This window comes from Acipenser ruthenus, chromosome 16, assembly GCF_902713425.1.
Source record: "Acipenser ruthenus chromosome 16, fAciRut3.2 maternal haplotype, whole genome shotgun sequence".
NCBI lineage: Eukaryota > Metazoa > Chordata > Actinopteri > Acipenseriformes > Acipenseridae > Acipenser > Acipenser ruthenus.
The window spans coordinates 29,981,174-29,998,465 of NC_081204.1; the positions used below are offsets into that span (position 1 = coordinate 29,981,174).

Here is a 17,292-nt window from a genome sequence, read left to right on the forward strand (position 1 = left end):
GGCACAAAACACAATTACCTTAAATGGCAGATACAAACTGATGCTGCAGGGTATTAACCTCAATAACCCACTGACTCCATACCATTTCAGAGAATTCATCTCTGGCTGTGTTCAAATGAAGTACTGAGCCAGCCAAGAAAGGCAGCTATCAGCTACTGCTGACCCCACCTTGAACCCAGGAATCCCAGAGTTCCCTTGTTTCAGAATCTACTACAAATGGAATTCATAGACGCAGACTCGATGAATGTAATAACTTACCTCTATGTCAAAACCAATAAAGCTCTCAACTCAAGTCCAAAAGCCATGTAAGGTCTGCTGTAATGGATTGCTGTTACCAGCAGGGTGATTTCCTCCCAGACTTTCCAGAACATTTGTTGACCAAGCTTGGCAGGGGTGGAACGTTGTTTAATTTTTGTTTTTCTGGGAAAGGAATCTAGGGGGCGGTAGGACCCAGAGTTCGCTCCTGAATTCAACCATTGTCCGCAACATTCCAAATCACTCCAACCTGCTTCTGCAATGAACAGCCAGGCAGGCAGGGAGGCAGGCAGGCAAGCATTCGCAAGGCACTGAAAAGGTTTCCTTTAAACACTGAGTTAGATTGTGTGGACTGGGCTCACTGACGTCCAAGAGAGGATACCAATAGGAAGTATAGAATACCTAAATGTTTTCTGATTATTACAGGCCATTTATAAACATTTATATATTTTTGCTATAGGTTTCTTTTTCTATTTTATGTTTCTCAAGTTTTCTATAATTATTATTGACTTAATTTTAAATTATTATTATTATTATTATTATTATTATTATTATTATTATTATTATAGTGTTTTTGTAATTCTTTGTCAGGTAAAAATTTCAAAACAGCACCAAAAATGGTTTAGGGATTTATACTGTATGAAGACAGAACTGGCCATAAAACATTGCAAAATTAAACTAAAAATGAATTTATGGTAATAATGACTGGCAAGACATGGTAATGGTCAGGGGCCACTAAGAAAGTGGCCAAGCAAAAAAAAAAAAAAAAAAAGTAATGTACGACTTAGCATCATGCCCCATTATCGATTGTGAAAAGAACAATCGTTGACAGATACTGAGGTACACGTCTTGCATGAGCCATGCTCGACAGCACCATCTAATGGAAGCACACCTGACATACACCACAGGTTTAGTGACAGATAAAAATAACAAAACAATGTATTGTACACCATTACACACACTAGGCACTTAAGGGTTAAAGTACAGTTCTGTAAAGCAAGGCTGCCAATACGTTAAGGAAATCCTGCTCCCCTTTAAAGATAAGAACCTGGGGGAGTAACAGTGCGGGAGGCTGAGGATGCCTGTAGCTTCAGCCCATTGAGCCTGCCAAGTAAGCTGAGCCCAGTGAGCAACACAGCTGACAGACAGAATTAGCTCTTCAATGCAGCGCTTCAATTTCGCCGTAAGCAGTGTCAGATCAGAGCAGACGAGGGGTTGCTCAAATTTACAAGAGTCCCGCCCGGCTATCTGACTCCTGGTTGCACATAGCAGGGGGCACTCGGGATGGGTTACTGCGACTCTCTGTGCGAGGCCGAATCTCCCAGGACAGCGCCTTGACCCCACTGAAAGAGGGACAGGAGCTCCGACAGGAGCTCCGGCAGGGCAAGGCAGCGCTTTCAGACTAAATCGGAGACGACAAGCAAAACAAAACCTCCTTGAGGTTCTCTGTTTGGAGACCGCTCTGACCCAGATACCTCCCTGCTACGGGTTTGCGTTGCCAGTGAAAGACAGTCTGTCACTCTCCCTTTGTCAAGCATGTCATTTATAACATACGGCACACGTCTGAATTATATCTGGACAAGCATCAAAGTCTTCATCAGTGTCCATGTAGGGGTCCATACAATTCATCTAAAGAATGGCAGCTCTAAATACATGCCATTTTACTTGCTTATAAAGACATAATTTACTTTGTGTGTGTGTGTGTGTGTGTGTATGTGTATACGTGTGTGTGTGTAACGTGGTGATGGAGGGGTTCAGCTTCAGTATCATTTCCACTTCCTTATCATTGTACAGTTGAAATTTGTATTTTTAAAATGCTAAAAGCTGTGAAAAAACAGCCCATCGGGGTGACAATACACTTCTTGTCAAAACGTTTGTCTAACAGTATTACAGATCACTAACCCTTTAAAGTGTTACTGTTTACCTTTGGTATAAAAAATGGATTTTTCAAAACACCATGTGGCTAAAGATGGTTGGGAGATGGTATCTCTGTTGTATGTCCAGAGGATGTGAGAGGATGTATATGACGTGTATATATATATGCATGAATGCATTTGTGCAGCTCTGTGCATGTGCTGATAGGGAGTATCGATAGGGCTAACTGAAGGAGAGTTAGCAATGTCATCGCCAAGCAGCCTGCATGAGAACTCATCTCACTTAGTCCCCAAACAAATAAAAGACAGAAATGACATGATCGTTCCAGATTAGACTAAATCAACAGGGGCATCCCACCGGTCTTTCGAGCCTTTAGTAGCGCAAAGATCCAATACCATTTAGAAACGAGATACAAATAGAAAACTCAGCTCATATAAACAATGTAGTCACCAAGGGTGAAACATCTCTTTTATAAACTGTGTTCATTGCTCCCCTCGCAACTTTGCAGCTGAACTTCCAATACTGGTATTGTTTATTAATAACTGGCTTACAAGCATATTGACAGATCCATTTCCTTATTTGTTAATGTTTAGCATGTAGTGATGAAATGGGGTTGAAAGTTGCTTAAAGTCATGTTCCCTGCTTTTTAAAAGTTTAGAAACACAACAGTATATGTACACTAACCATTGACAAAAAATGAACAGTGACGTTTGTCAACATGTTAGTAAGCTAGCTGTTAACACTCAATAAACAAGTGCCCATTAAAGTAAAGCCTGGGCAAGTTAAAATCAATACAGATGAATCAGAAGAGCAGAGAGACATGAGAACTCCTTGTAGTGCAGCAGCCACAAGGTAGTGTTTCCTTAAGAAGGCCAAGGTGAAACAGGTCCCACAAGACCAGGCTCTTATCTCTCCAGCTGCAGCTGCCACCCTTTGCAAAGTGCTTCCCATGAGGCTGCTTGTCATTTATTAATGTTCTAGTGTCCACAGAGGGTTCCTGGCACAGCAACTCTCAGAGCAGGACCAGCCGACCCTATATGATAAGATCACATCAGGCATCCGTCTCTCACCACTCTTTCTGGAACCTTCTCGTATGGACATATGCCTTAAGACCAATGTGTCACCCCTGAGTCAGGAGCCTGCTTTAGCAGGCATGAATAATGTTTAATTCATGGTGTGCCACAGGGATTCACCTTAGTGAGTCACTGACCCAGACAGCGGGATAAATTGGACTCAACAATGTGGAGACTGGGCTAGTTCTCTCCTGTCTATCCCGTGGTGGTGAATTTAAGCCCTGAAACCATCATTCCAGATGGTTGGTGAGCCGAGTAGAGCGGCAGTGACAAAGAGACAAAGGATATAACTAGTGGTAATCTAAACTCAAGATGAACAAATTATTTTCATTCATTCATTTTATTTCATGGTACTAGACAGTAGCTAGAGGCTGTTTGGATCTGATGGTGCTGTGTAAGCTCCTGTTCTTTTTATATAGATACATGGGATACAAGGCTACAATTGCAGGCTCCATGTTCCATTTAGTTCCTGGGTGCAGCACAGGGGGGAACAGTGATGATTAATAACCTCAGCTCAGGACTGAAGGTCCTCAGTAATGGGAGACATTCTCTTTAAATTTTTTGTAAACAACATGTGTTGCTCTGTATGGTGAACATGTTCTAAAACTGCATTGCTGAACAAAGATTCCCTTGGCAAGACCTTCTCTCCATGCTTCTTGACATATTTCCCACAATGCAATCCTCCTACTCACATTCTTGGTACAGCAGCAACTCAGGCATGCTGTTAGTGGGCGAGGAGGAGGGGGGTCGTTTAGAACTGCATTTTCAGAGCTTATTGTTGACTTAACCTTTTATAAGTAGAGATAAATAAACCTTCGGCTCTTGAAATCAGACCAGGTATATTTGTTGGATTAATTGAAAAGTTTCTACATAGCCACTGACACAGCTTTTGAGGTAATGAGCGTAATTTGTAATTATATTTAGCTACGGAAAATATCAAAATGTATACATCTTGATCCCCCTTGACGCATACATAAAAGGCGATTATAAAGTCAGGAGTCCATTTTTCAATGCTGCTGAAAAACAGATGGCAAGTAAAAGATAACATCAGGGGACATAAAGAGCCCTGTAGCGGATGTCTATTACCTGCTTTATATGGAAACCATCCTCAAAATATACCAGTCTGAGCCTAGCTTCTGTCTCGCTGAGCCTGACCCTAAAGGCTACTCCGTCCCTTGCCTCCATACTACTCTGCTTGTCAAGGTCTGTGTGTTATGAACGCAGTTCAGTGGAAAACTGTTGAAACTTCAGGGTTCAATTGGAATTCCCAATGTATAAAGTCCAGGTTTATATTTGAGGGGCACAGACTTAGACACAGTGACAAGACACACAGGCCTCATTCGGAACTCAATCCTGGTTTCCATACATACCTTGTGCAGTCATTACAAAAAAAATGTCATGTCCTATATAAAAATTGCTGCTTGTGCTAGTTTTCAGAATGCGAGACAGATTGAAATCTGACAGATTTGTGCAGTGTGTTTGATTTTAGCTGGCTGAGTAACCTTTTCCGATGTGTCTCAGCGTGGTGCCGTTGCTGTCTCAGCCAAAATGCTACTGCAAATGAGATTTCATAACCTCTCCAGCTAAAGCAAAATCAAATTTATAAAAAAAAGAAAAGTAATTTAAATAACAAATCCTCCGGATCAGGCCATTGATGGCGTTTCTGCCTGAAGGGAGCCAATTCGTTTCATTTTTTTCCGACTTTGGAGAGAGAGTCTGCTGGCTTTGAAGATCAGAGAAGTCAGGAACAGCTTGAAATCAGCTCTCCATCAGCAGCGCGGGCGAAGGCAGGACTCCTCTCTTCACAGCACTGCCTGTCCCCAACCGGGAAGGAGCGGCGAGATGTCAGCCACACTTACACATAATTATTTCTAACACACAAGCGCCGCAGACAGGCTGACAAATGGAAGGTGGAGAGAATACAAACAGCTTCATAAAGTCACACTGACGTGCCTCTTTCTCTTTATATACTGTACTGCACCAGGGCTCAGAATTATGAAAACAGGCAAATGCCCCCTGAATTCATCTAACTAGCTGTCTGGAAATTGTTGAAATGAACAACTGGGAAAGCTTCATTATTACAGACTAAGGCAATGCTAATTTAAAAAAGGGAAGAAGTCAAATATAGAATAGATCCTCACAGTTACAAACCCCACACTTACAAAGTGACCAACCAAACACAACACTTTAAAACTGGAAACAGGAATCCTGGCGCCAGTTCAACACATTTCTCCTCATGTTAAAGATGCAGCCCTTTATTAACACAGCAGACATACAATAAACCATTGAGCGTGCATCCTGCGTTCCTAATGTGTTGTACTGGGGGCTTGGGGGCGGGGTCTGTGAGGGAGACTAGGGAGAGAGTTGATGTTTTTTGCTATTCTGTCCTGTTTGTTTTGTGTAATTATGAACCTAACGAAATAGAATAAAAAATACAGTCTGGACCCACTTAATTGACTGTCCGATATACTGGAAGTAACACAACAAAAGGTACAAAAAACAGCAAGCAGCTACTCAGAAGAATAACATTACTGCGTCTTTCTTAAATTTGTTTCATACTTGTTTTTTTACCATTACAACAATATTATGAAAATGTGCCTTGGTCTTTACACTTGCTACAAGATAGGGCCCTATGACCCCCTCCCATGTTCTCTGCATTTTAAATTGCTCAGTCTAGGGAAACACTTTGGAAACTGAATGCCTGAACAAAAGGCCATCGTGGAAAAGCGTCTTTATTCCCTCCAGCAAGGAGACAGGGCACGCTGGACTCTCCTGCAAAAATACCCTTAATCAGCAGGGTGAGGAACATGATCAGAAAGTTGCTGAAGTGTTATATACTGCTCTCACCGCTTGTTCAACGCAGACCCTGGGTTAAAGTCGTGACAGAGATCGAAAATCACTGGCTAGAAAAGCAATTTAAACCAGCGCTGTGTCCTAAATCCTTTCACTGTTAAAGAACTGCTCTGAAATCCAGCTTACGTTGGTCTCAGTCTCGATCGATGCAGCCGAAACGCAAATAAAAGAAACCCGGCAGACACTGCACTGTGACATGATCAGAAAACTTTGCTGAAAGCATCACCCCCTGATGAATTCGCCTTATTTGTTCAATTTCAAATCTCCCCCATAACTCCTCCACTGCTATCCTTAGTTGGGTCACAGACATTGGCAATTTAATACTCTCCACCTTTACATTCTGCACGATCTGTAACAGGTGGCACTGCTGATGTTGAGATAGGATACAACCTGCTAGCAGGAAGGCTAAGAGCAACTACACAGCACATGCAAAGTGAAATATAGTCCACTGTGTAGTAAAGACTGATGTATGACTCCAGTAGCTGCATTCAGTCAGGACAGCTCTTGTTATAAATCATTCTTTATTGTTGAGTCAACTACGGTGCAGAAGCCCATTACAACATGTTGGGCTGACACGTTTTGTCATTTAGCCCAGTCTTCATTTAGCCTGGTATTTAGGTGCTCATCGGTATACAGGAAGGCAATTTGAGCATCACTCTGCTCCAGTCAAGGCCAAAAAGTGAGGTGGTGATTTTTCACAGTTGGATTTTGTAATTGTGGTTTATTGACAGGTTTCGAGGGGTTATCTGTCGAGAGTTTAGAGGTTGGTTTCATCAACCTGTAGTCCTGTACCCTACCCTGATAAACTGCAGCTACATATTTTAGATTGCGATTACAAAATATGTAAAAAAATTAATTAAAAAAAAATTATGTGAAAGAGACTTTCACTTATTGAAGTACCCTTAAAAGAAACACCACCCCTAACAAACTCAATCCAGGCCACTCACTCAGTTTATGTCTCTGAATGCCTCAGAGATATGGTTTGATATACACACGACACACATACATACCCGTCCCCTGACTAGTCCCTAATAGAATCAGTCTTCTGTGACCAGTGTGATGATGAGTTCTGAAGTCCCAGATCATTACCTGGGGATTGAGAGCATCACATAATTAGGATACATTTGCAATAACTGCTTAAAACAAAGCCCTGGAAGAGACAGTGTAAGCAAATGAACTGAGCTACCATCCCTGCACTTTATTTAATGGAGGGATTAGGACTCAGGAGTTAAGCGCTATGGGGTTGTGTGATGAATACTGAATGACATGCTGCTGTATGTGCTCTCCACGGTGTCTTAGCACACCTTAGTTCCTGAAGAACACAGAACATGGCCTCCTCCGGATTAGACACCCCTATGTCATTACTATGTCATAACTCAGACTATCTTGAAGGTTTCACAGGCATGATAATATCACCTTCTCCACCCATCCTCTTGAAGATAATTAATTTACTAATGAGGTTCAATAGTCTTAACAATAAGCTCCCCTCCCCCTTCCTCCTGCCTTCAAGTCTATCGCTATATTAGAATTATAGAAAAACCTAAGAGAAATATTATATACAATAAGGTAAATTCTGGGGTATTCTTTTGTGTGCCAATTTCAATGTCAGTGACAACTATGATAGGAATAACCGCTGGAACTCTGGACAAGCCAGTTTCATTTATGGACACTGGGTTTTTGTTTTCAGCTAGTTTTTGTTTTAGTTTTTATATCTGCTCTGCTTTGCAATGGGCAAAACATATCTATGTTTTTATTTTTTTTAATACATCTATACTGTTGGAAACCGCAGATATATGTGATGATAAAATAAATACAGCACTTGTGTTAGCATCTGTCTCCCACCTAGAAAAATGTAATGTTCAGTTAATCTCATCTGAATGTCTGCTTCATGACTTGGAATAAAAATCCAGCACACACACAAACACAGATCCAGCTTCTTGAAGAACAACGTCTACAGTCTGCTACCTGCCACCCCGCTCCAATCACATTATAGAGCGTGGCGAGGAGGACAGGAATTGAAAGGGAAATTAAAGGCAGCCCCAGAGGACCAGGCCACCGGCAAGGGGACTGCCACGTCAGCTCAGTCTCAGCCTCTGCCTCCGCTCGCTCCACTGGGCTTCCTGCGGAGCCAGGGGACACCGTGTGAGGGAGGGGGGCCTGGAGCAGCAAAAGATTAGCGCTTAAGTCCTACACACTTCACTGGCTGTTGAGGAACACTCCAGGCTCAAGCTGAAAAGCTTTGGGTCCATTATTTGCCAATACCATAACAATTAAAAACAGCTAAAAATCGGTTTGTAGTAGAACTCGCTTGCTTTGTTCCGAAGTGATGTTTAATTTCACACTAAACGTATGTAATTCAAAGTGCTTTGTGATGGTGGTCCACTATGAAAGGCACTATATAAAATAAAGATTGATTGATTGGTATGTAATTCCTTGCTGCTGATTTGCTATGTTACTGCCACAGTTTAGTGTTCCGTTGACCCCATTAAGCAGACTTTGTTGCATATCCAGTTTATTTACATTCCCTAAAAGTTGATTGATTGCACCACAGAATGTATTACACATTAGCCTTCAAACAGATTTTACACAGTATATTGGCAACCATTTAACATAGTCTAGATTCAGAATGGTGCCCCAGGGGTCAAAAGGCTCCATATAACCAATGTATAAGTCAGCTGTGCTGTCAACCCTACCACCAGCACTATATCAGCAGCAGGATATTACTGTATTAGGAATATATAGATAAATAGGTAGGTCTGTTAAAAGTTGAATTCTGTTTTCTGGCATTCATCTCTGAAAGATTCCTGGGGACTAGCTACTCCAGAAGCAGAATCTTCAGATTTCAGAGGAAAATAAGTTACTGTTGCCTTAAATGTTAGTGCAGCATGCTCTGACCTTGAGATTCCGAGTTTGCATGTCAAAAACATCACAACGCTTTCTGCCAGTGGGCCACAGAACTCTAGCCTCAAATTTTAAGAGACACAATACTTCACCTCCTGTGTGAAACATAAAATACTTGCTCCCACTCCAAAAAAAAACTGAAAAAGAAATAAAGCATCTGTCATACTGACCAATTTTCTGTATAAAGCAACAGTCCAGAAACACGCTAGAAATAAAGAGGTCTTAAACTCATACATTAACAACGACATATAAAAACATAACAGACAAAATATTTCCATCTCAATATAGCAATCAAATCATTTTAAGTCTGTGGTTTTGGCTGTGTAAATTGTAAGCTGTTTTCTCAGTTACAAATTCTAGGTTTCCTTTTCTGGGTGTTCGTTGCTCTATCGAGCCTGCAAGACTCTGACAGCAGTCAACTCAGAAGAGTCTCTCAGCAGGACAGGCTCACCCAGTCTGTGTAATCAGAGTGAGTATATCATCCTCAACACTGCTAGCACTTCGAGAGATCTGAAATCCTGTTCCCCACAGACTGCCGCACTTTGTAATCTCACAAAGCAAACACACATCACACAACACCAGAATGCTGTATTACAAGTGGCATTAACCAATAAGCTAGCACTGCTTGAAATGTATAAGAAACAGGCAGAGGGCCTCCTGAGAGAAGTTTGCAACCTGCTGAATTTATTTAGTTGATGTTTTTATATCGGATATGCCTTTGATCGTGTATTTCCTGTTTCCTTGGAGACCACTGTCCAGACTAGGCAAGAGATGCTTCCTGAGGCAAAGATTTGGAAGATCATAGGGTCTTTTTTTAATATAAATTTAGAGTGACCAATTATTATTTTTATTTATTTTGGAATGTCCAATTCTGTTTTTTCTCCTCACCGCAGCGAGTCCCCACACAGCACAGATGTTCTGAGGCCATGTGAGCATCCTCCGATCTCACAAGCCTAAAGCCAGAATCGCTTTTCCGTCGAGCAATCCAGAGCAGAGGTGGACGGGCTACCGATCTCGGAGAACAGAGACCAGCCCTGCTTTTTATCCACTCAGAATGTGCTCGGTGTCTGGCCAGTAGGGTTCGCTGTTGCGTGATGAAGAGAAACAATCCTTGCCGATTTCCCATCCTCCACCCCGGGAGCGTCAGAGCCAATGTGACGCCCCCTTCAGAGTCCCCAGCAATGTTCGGCCTCTTTGCACAGCCTGGACATGAACTGGCACCGTCCAAGCTGTATGACTCATCCTGAGATAACAGGGTCTTAAAGAGTAAGTAGCGGGGTTCCGAAAAATATAGCGTTATACATCCCCATGTGTTGCTACAATTGTTTAAATAATGTACCTGTATTGTATTTTCATTGTTAACAGCAACTGTTTACACTTATAACTTTAAGTCTGTTTCAAAATGGCTGCTCTAGTGCACTGATAGTGTGTGGATTATTGGCCCACATTGTCAAACAGGTAACAGCAATAACGATTCATGATGTGGTACAGAGCAGAAAAGCCAGAGCACTTGTTGTTATGTTGGTTTTTTTTGTGATTTAGAGGACAGATCTCAAACCTCAGTGCACTAGAGCGGCCATTTTATAATGCTATATAAAATTTATTTAAATAATTAAATATATTAAACAATTTAAAATGTAGAGGAGATCTCAATTTCTGTACTGCTGTCCCTGTTATGAGCAGTAGAAAAATGTACATTGTGAGCAGAATAGCTACTGGTGCTGTGCTATTCTACAACGTTTAGCCCCGAGTGTGTTGAGTTATGGCCAGGATAGAAGGGAGTACCCCATAGCTAAGCCACTGGGGTCACTTTCTAAAGCCTGTGGGATTTTTTTGTCCAATTATTGACCAGGTCTGCTCCTACTCAGCTTCCAAGATCTACTGAGAAGAGAATGTGGATTGGATACAGACACAGAAACCGTCGCTGGCTTGTTTTATCTCTGTGGGATCAGAGTCCTAATACATGCAATGAAAGGCTTTTGATGTTCAGTGGTTATCATGGTGCAAAACAGCAGTACTAAAATGAAACTTCAAATCACAACCCTGTGCCATGTATGAGAGATGGGTACCATTATCTGTTTGTTGTGATATGGAGTAAATCTTGTGATGCTATAGGTAGTTCATCCAAAACTTGAAAAACAGTAGGATGTGAGGTTGGTGAAGGCATGGCTCTGATTGGATGCTCTAATGGAAATAGTATACATACATACATATAGTGTAGGTACCTTACGCAGTCCACAGACAAGCACTGGCAAACAGAGCCCATCCGGGTTAATGCAAAAACACCAACTAGGGAGCAAGTTGGCAACTGACTGAGCTTAAGAATCTAAGAAAGAATATTTAAAGATAAATAAAAAAACAGAAGACCTGTAGCATCCCACATAAATCCCTGAGCAAAAGTGCAGAGCTGTGCAATTTTAATACACCTCCAAACGACAGCTGGAAACGGTGCCATAAAACTTTAATGCACGGCTGGCAGCGAGCAGAAAGAGAAAAAGCCAGCTATTTTCGGAGCTATAACTGTCATTCATAATTCAAATTCTAGCTGTGGCTTAAAAAATAAAAAAATCCGGGCCCTTGCAGCTTGCAGGCTCCCCCTCGATTGGCTTTACAGAAGAAAATCAGGACCTGTCTCTGCAGTATGTATGAACGTCGTTCAGTACAGTTATCATTGTAATATTTATAGCCTTGTAGGCACACATTCCAAAGTTCACTGGGGGTGGAGAGAGTGAGGAGAGAGTGAGAGAGAGAGAGAGAGAGGGATAAAGGGGATTTATACTGGATACTCCTCTGAGCATATAAGCTTCTGTACAAAGAGGTCCTGTTCCCTTGCTGTGAGTGGGAAAGTAAACATATTGATATTGGGCAGCGCAAGTGTTTGTTAAAGACACGGTCACTCCGGGTAGACAGAAAACTCAGTTTTCAGACTCCCTTCAAGAGAAGTGCTGACATTCCCCACAATAAAGAACAATTATATGCAGCCACGAAGTGGGATATGTAAAAATCCAATTTGAATAAATATTGCCTAACACTACAGTAGCTATACAAGAACACCTTTATTGATGCTGGCTGGGTAAAACAGTGGTGAGACCCACCACTTTGCAGCATTTCCAAATAAAAAGCTCTTTAGTCTAACAGGACAGGAAAGCACAGCTGCTCCATGGATTCTGTGTAAAACTGTAGTTACAATTGCCAAGAATGGCTAAACGCGTTCTCGGCATGGTTCCAAGCAAACAGGTGCAAACACCACCTGAACTAATTTCACACCATTATCAAAAAGAAATAGCTTTTGACTTTGGGACTCAGAGGGGAACTGAGTCCCCTCATCTCCAGCTCTGAGGAAGCTGCAAGGAAAAGCATTCATTAGCAGCCCTCTGCCTTTCCCCCTCTACCTGACTAAATTAGCAAGTGCCAGCCTTGCTTTCCCATTCCTAGTCTTGAAGTCACAGCAAATCTCAGGCAAGCTATTTCACTGCCAGCACAGCGATGCACACTCAGGAGCCTCTCGCATGCAGAGCGCACGCTGTTCCAATCCCCTGACATTTGGTCCTAAATGATGAGAGACACAGTGCTTGTCATGTTAAATAAGCAACCCAGCTGAAGAGCAGCTCTTGTGCATGTTCAACGGCAGAACATCATTTCCATCTTCTATGCCTCATCCCCAGAGGTGACACAATTCCTTTTTACTTCACTCTGACAGAAAGCCAATCATTTGTGTGCTGTAATAATATAATAATGTTATACTTACAAGACACCAAGTCATGCAGATTTCCAGTGATGATGGCACTACTAACCCAGTGATGATGGAACTAGACAGCCCGTTGTCTACTTGAATTCATGATTGAGTGTTTGAAGCGATGTAGGAATAATTAATAAGCTGCTTGCATGGTCAGGAGTACAGCAAAGGCCTTTCCTATTGTCTCCAAGGACTATCACTGCAACATTGTAAGGAATTAACCAACTCTCCCTAACCTTAAACTATTTTAGGGAGCACAGTGACCATCCAATATTTGGCCACTGAAAAGTAGCCAGTTTAAGCCTTATGCCACTCTCCTATAATAGAGGCTGCAATCTCATCCTTACATTTTTTTAAATGTACCTTTTTGACGAAAAAGGCTAGTGACAGGGTAAGGACAGAGTCACTTAAAAGACTGTGACAAATAGTGCTTTCTCCACAGTTTCAATCCCAGGCCTCTCACTGTTGACAATGACATGTTCCTGATCTGTGTGTTACCATTCCCTGCCCTTTCCAGACATTGTACAGCTCACACTAACACTGGCAGTGGTTAGCTACATTCCCCATCTAGAACGGACTTGACAGTGATTTCAAATCAGACCTGTTCATTTCCATCAGAAGCAGATCGAGAACCAATCGATTTCAGCTGGTACTCTGTCAGCCTCAGTGAGGAATGCGGGCTGGCAGAACTCAATCTCATGAGAGGCGAGAGGCAGTTTGTTTTACTGTCAGAGGAGTATTGGAGATTGGTGAATTCCTTCATCAATATAGAATTTATAAAAAATAAAAAAATACATACAAAGATACATGCAAGTGATTTTTTACTTTTGTGTAATATCCAGTTGCAAATTGGATTGTAAATTGCAGATAGAACTGGCTGCAGCCCCAATTTGATGTTGGCACAAAAAGAGATTGAGTTTTACACACTGGTTTCATGGTCCTGATGGAAATGTGGCATAAGTTGCAATGTGTAGTGTGAGACAAGGCCAAGAAATGTCCATTCTCCACTGGCACACAGTATAAATAAGTGGTGAAGTCACAGCAAAGCCTAGCAGAGACATCCCAGTGAAACCTGAGAGTGCTAGAGTGGTCTTAGACCTTGTTCATTTGCATTGTGCTTTTGGTATTTTTATTGGCGAATTAAAATAAAAAAGACTTTACAGCATTTGCTGCTTTTAAAGTTTAATGTGATAGAAAATGAGATGGATTATAGAGCAGAGCTTTCATAAATCATCCCCCTCCACGGACCCACTGGCTTTATTGATCTCCAGAGGAGTGCGTCCTCTAATGAAGATTCTTATTTCAGATTTTCTCTCGTATAATCATTGACCTTTTCATTGCTGGGAGTGGTGGCTGCTGCCCGGGCTGCAAACTGGAAAACACATCTTTTGTTTCTGGGGATTAATAACACAAGCAGTTTAAAAAAGAGACGGCTGAACACTACACCTGACACAGTAGTAGGCAAACTACAAGGTCTCTTTTTCACTAGCCAAAACGTTGGTTGAGTTGTCAACCCGGGATTAAACTCAGCTCACCAAAACAAAAAGAGTGAGCTAGTGAACAAAAACACAAAGAGTGAGCTAGTGAACAAAAACACAAAGAGGGAGCTAGTGAACAAAAACAGAGTGAGCTAGTGAACAAAAACAGAGTGAGCTAGTGAACAAAAACACAGAGGGAGCTAGTGAACAAAAACACAAAGAGTGAACTACTGAACAAAAACACAAAGAGGGAGCTAGTGAACAAAAACAGAGTGAGCTAGTGAACAAAAACACAGAGGGAGCTAGTGAACAAAAACACAAAGAGTGAACTAGTGAACAAAAAAACAAAGAGTGAGCTAGTGAACAAAAAAACAGCCACTCAGTGTTCTTGTATCACAGCAGACAACCAACTGGAAATATTAACTGATAACCAAAAAAAAAAAAAAACTATGAACAAAAAAGTTGATTCCTTTCTAGAGTTCTTATAACCCACACATGCCAAAACTGCTTAGTTTACAACATTTTAAAATTATTTTTAAAATGATAGGAAACTAACTTGCCCCCTCTGTCTCCCAACTGCACTCCAGTAATTCTACTGGTATAATAAGAACAGAGTGTGTCCCTTGTGCACATACTGTACGTCTTCTCTCAGCTACTCAGGTACGCAGTTTCAGTTGCAGCATGACAGCAGCTGTCATAAAGAACTTGCTTGGAGCTCATTCCAAGCAAAAGAAAAATAGAAACACAGCCACAGTCAGCCAGCCGGTATTAATCACTTAAACAATTACAATTACAGAAACAATTTAGTCTTAATTTTGGTGGCTGGGGAGTTCTCTTCTACTTGAAAATCACTGCTTTTCCCAATAAACTCAAAGCTTTATTTTTTTTTTTGGTGATTTTATTAACAGGCCTGACAAAGCCCAGATGGTGGTGACTTTCAGTTGTACCAAATTAACTAGAAACATTTGAGTCTACTGGGGAAGATGAGACACCCCATATGGAACCAGCATATGTGCCTCCCACTTGAGATAATATTACTTATTACACCCCAAGAGCCAAGCTGCATCTCTAAATATAGAAATATACATGGAAATGTATTGACTCCAGTGGTGCAAGATCGGTTATAAACAGTGGGCAACTTCCAATAGGATCTATTCGGTCTATCTAAACAGCTGCAGATCCCAAAACTTGTCTAGCAAGGTTATGAAAATCAAAACATCTACGGTAAGTGGGTTTTCTGTCTGTATAAAGGGTCCTGTTTTAAGGTTTTAGACTATGGCGATATTAATATTTTAATCAATTGATAGACCTGCTGTGACATTGCCTGAATGGTGGAACCCCTCAGAACAATGTAATGCATTCTTAACATAGAACTGCTGCAGGAGAACACAGGGAAGCTGATCTGTTTTACGAGCGCCTGGGAGCCTTTAGCCGAGTCGTTACTGGGAACAGTGCTGTTGTTCTCCTGTTAATATGTACTGTGCGTGTGTCATTCCATTAACTTGTCTTTATTCGTGTTCGGTGGATGTGTTAACACTCACAAGATAAGTCTTTTGTCGCTGTGCTCTGTATCAGTATTGCAAACCAGTGACCACCTGGACCGGCTTCAAAGAAATAAGAATGAGGGAATCTCTCAGTTATATGTGTAACATAAAAAGCTTAATAAAATAGAATTCAAATGAGATAGCAAAACTAGACTTGCACAATATTCAACAACAGAACATAATAAATAAATAAATAAATAAATAAATAAATAAATAAATAAATAGCCTTTGAAATACTTAGTACATTAAAACAACATTTAAGGGATACCAATCACAATAACTTATTTAACCATTTTAACCTATTAGTATCAGTGTTCTACAACTATGAGGTAACAAAAAGCCATACAAAAATAATATTGGTTACAAAGATCCACTGCAGGCATTCCCTGAATAAGTCTTGCGCTTCACCGCTGTGTGGTTTGCTGAATGATTTACTCTTTGACCGAAAAGAAGACAGGCCATTAGCCAGCCAACAGTCTCTGGAAGGCTTTGCTGTCTTTACCTCAGTGCGGAGACCAACTTGATAAATTCCATGATAGGGCTGCAAGTGAAGAGGTCAAAAGAGGAAGTGTCTTGGCAGAGCAAACAATGCATCACCTCTCTCTGGGTGCCATTAAATATTCCTGACAGTCAAGCGGATTTAGAATCTGAGGTCTGAACAGTAAAAAAAAAAAATGAAACGTCTGAATTGCAAAAATAAGGATATCTAATATAAATGGATTTCAGCACAGGGCACAGAGCTGCACAAGACGCTGGAGGCTGTGTGGTCCAGTGGTTAAAGAAAAGGGCTTGTAACCAGGAGGTCCCCAGTTCAAATCCCACCTCAGCTACTGACTCATTGTGTGACCCTGAGCATGTCACTTCACCTCCTTGTGTGGGTGAGACGTAATTGTAAGTGACTCTGCAGCTGATGCACAGTTCACACACCCGAATCTCTGTAAGTCGCCTTGGATAAAGGTGTCTAAATAAACAAATAACAAGAGCAGCTGCATCCATGTACTGATGACTACAACAACATCCCCCTCCCCCATATAGCAATCACCTTCCAGGTTCCAATATAAACCATTCATTTTCTTTAATGGAAAATATTTATGCTCGGTAGATCTGCTATGCAGTATTTTCACTTGTGCCCACATCAGTGGGAAAGGTAACTTCAAACAAATGCAATGGGGTCTTTAAACTACAAAGAGCAGACAGAACCTCACAGAATCTGTCCTCCAGGTACAGCTGGTGTAACCAGTGGTATTCACACCCTGAAGTATAGTCACTCAAGGGCTTTATAAACAACATCCCATTGGTATGTACTAATTGAGTAGTACAGAAGACTTATGCATGCCAAAGCAGTCTTGGCTCCTATTCCTTCAGTTTTTAAACTGTTTATGTGAACTCTATGGGTTAACGTTGTGAAACCCAATGACACCAATGTGTGCATCATTTAAAATATTATTATCTGGATGTGGTATACACAGTAGATTTGTTTTTCACAGCCTTATTAAAAGCTGTCCCTCTCAACATTAACACGCTACTTTAATTAAGATGATTTAAAGGAGAGAAATGCAGCAGAATTAACAGTATTG

General features: G+C 41.3%; 1 protein-coding gene across 3 annotated transcripts in view; it reads right to left on the reverse strand.

Annotated features, from left to right (window-relative positions):
- The window catches only part of LOC117411758 (dystrophin-related protein 2-like), a 55,691-nt gene that overhangs the window by 29,064 nt on the left and 9,335 nt on the right, over positions 1-17,292 (reverse strand). The window contains exon 2 of one of the 3 annotated variants that reach the window (XM_058989338.1): positions 7,067-7,145. The exons of 1 other annotated variant lie outside the window; for it this stretch is intronic. The gene's annotated coding sequence lies outside the window, so the exon portion shown is untranslated. Of the gene's footprint in view, positions 1-258; positions 365-7,066; positions 7,146-17,292 lie in introns of those variants that run through there. One more of the 3 variants, XM_034903152.2, reaches the window with a different exon arrangement.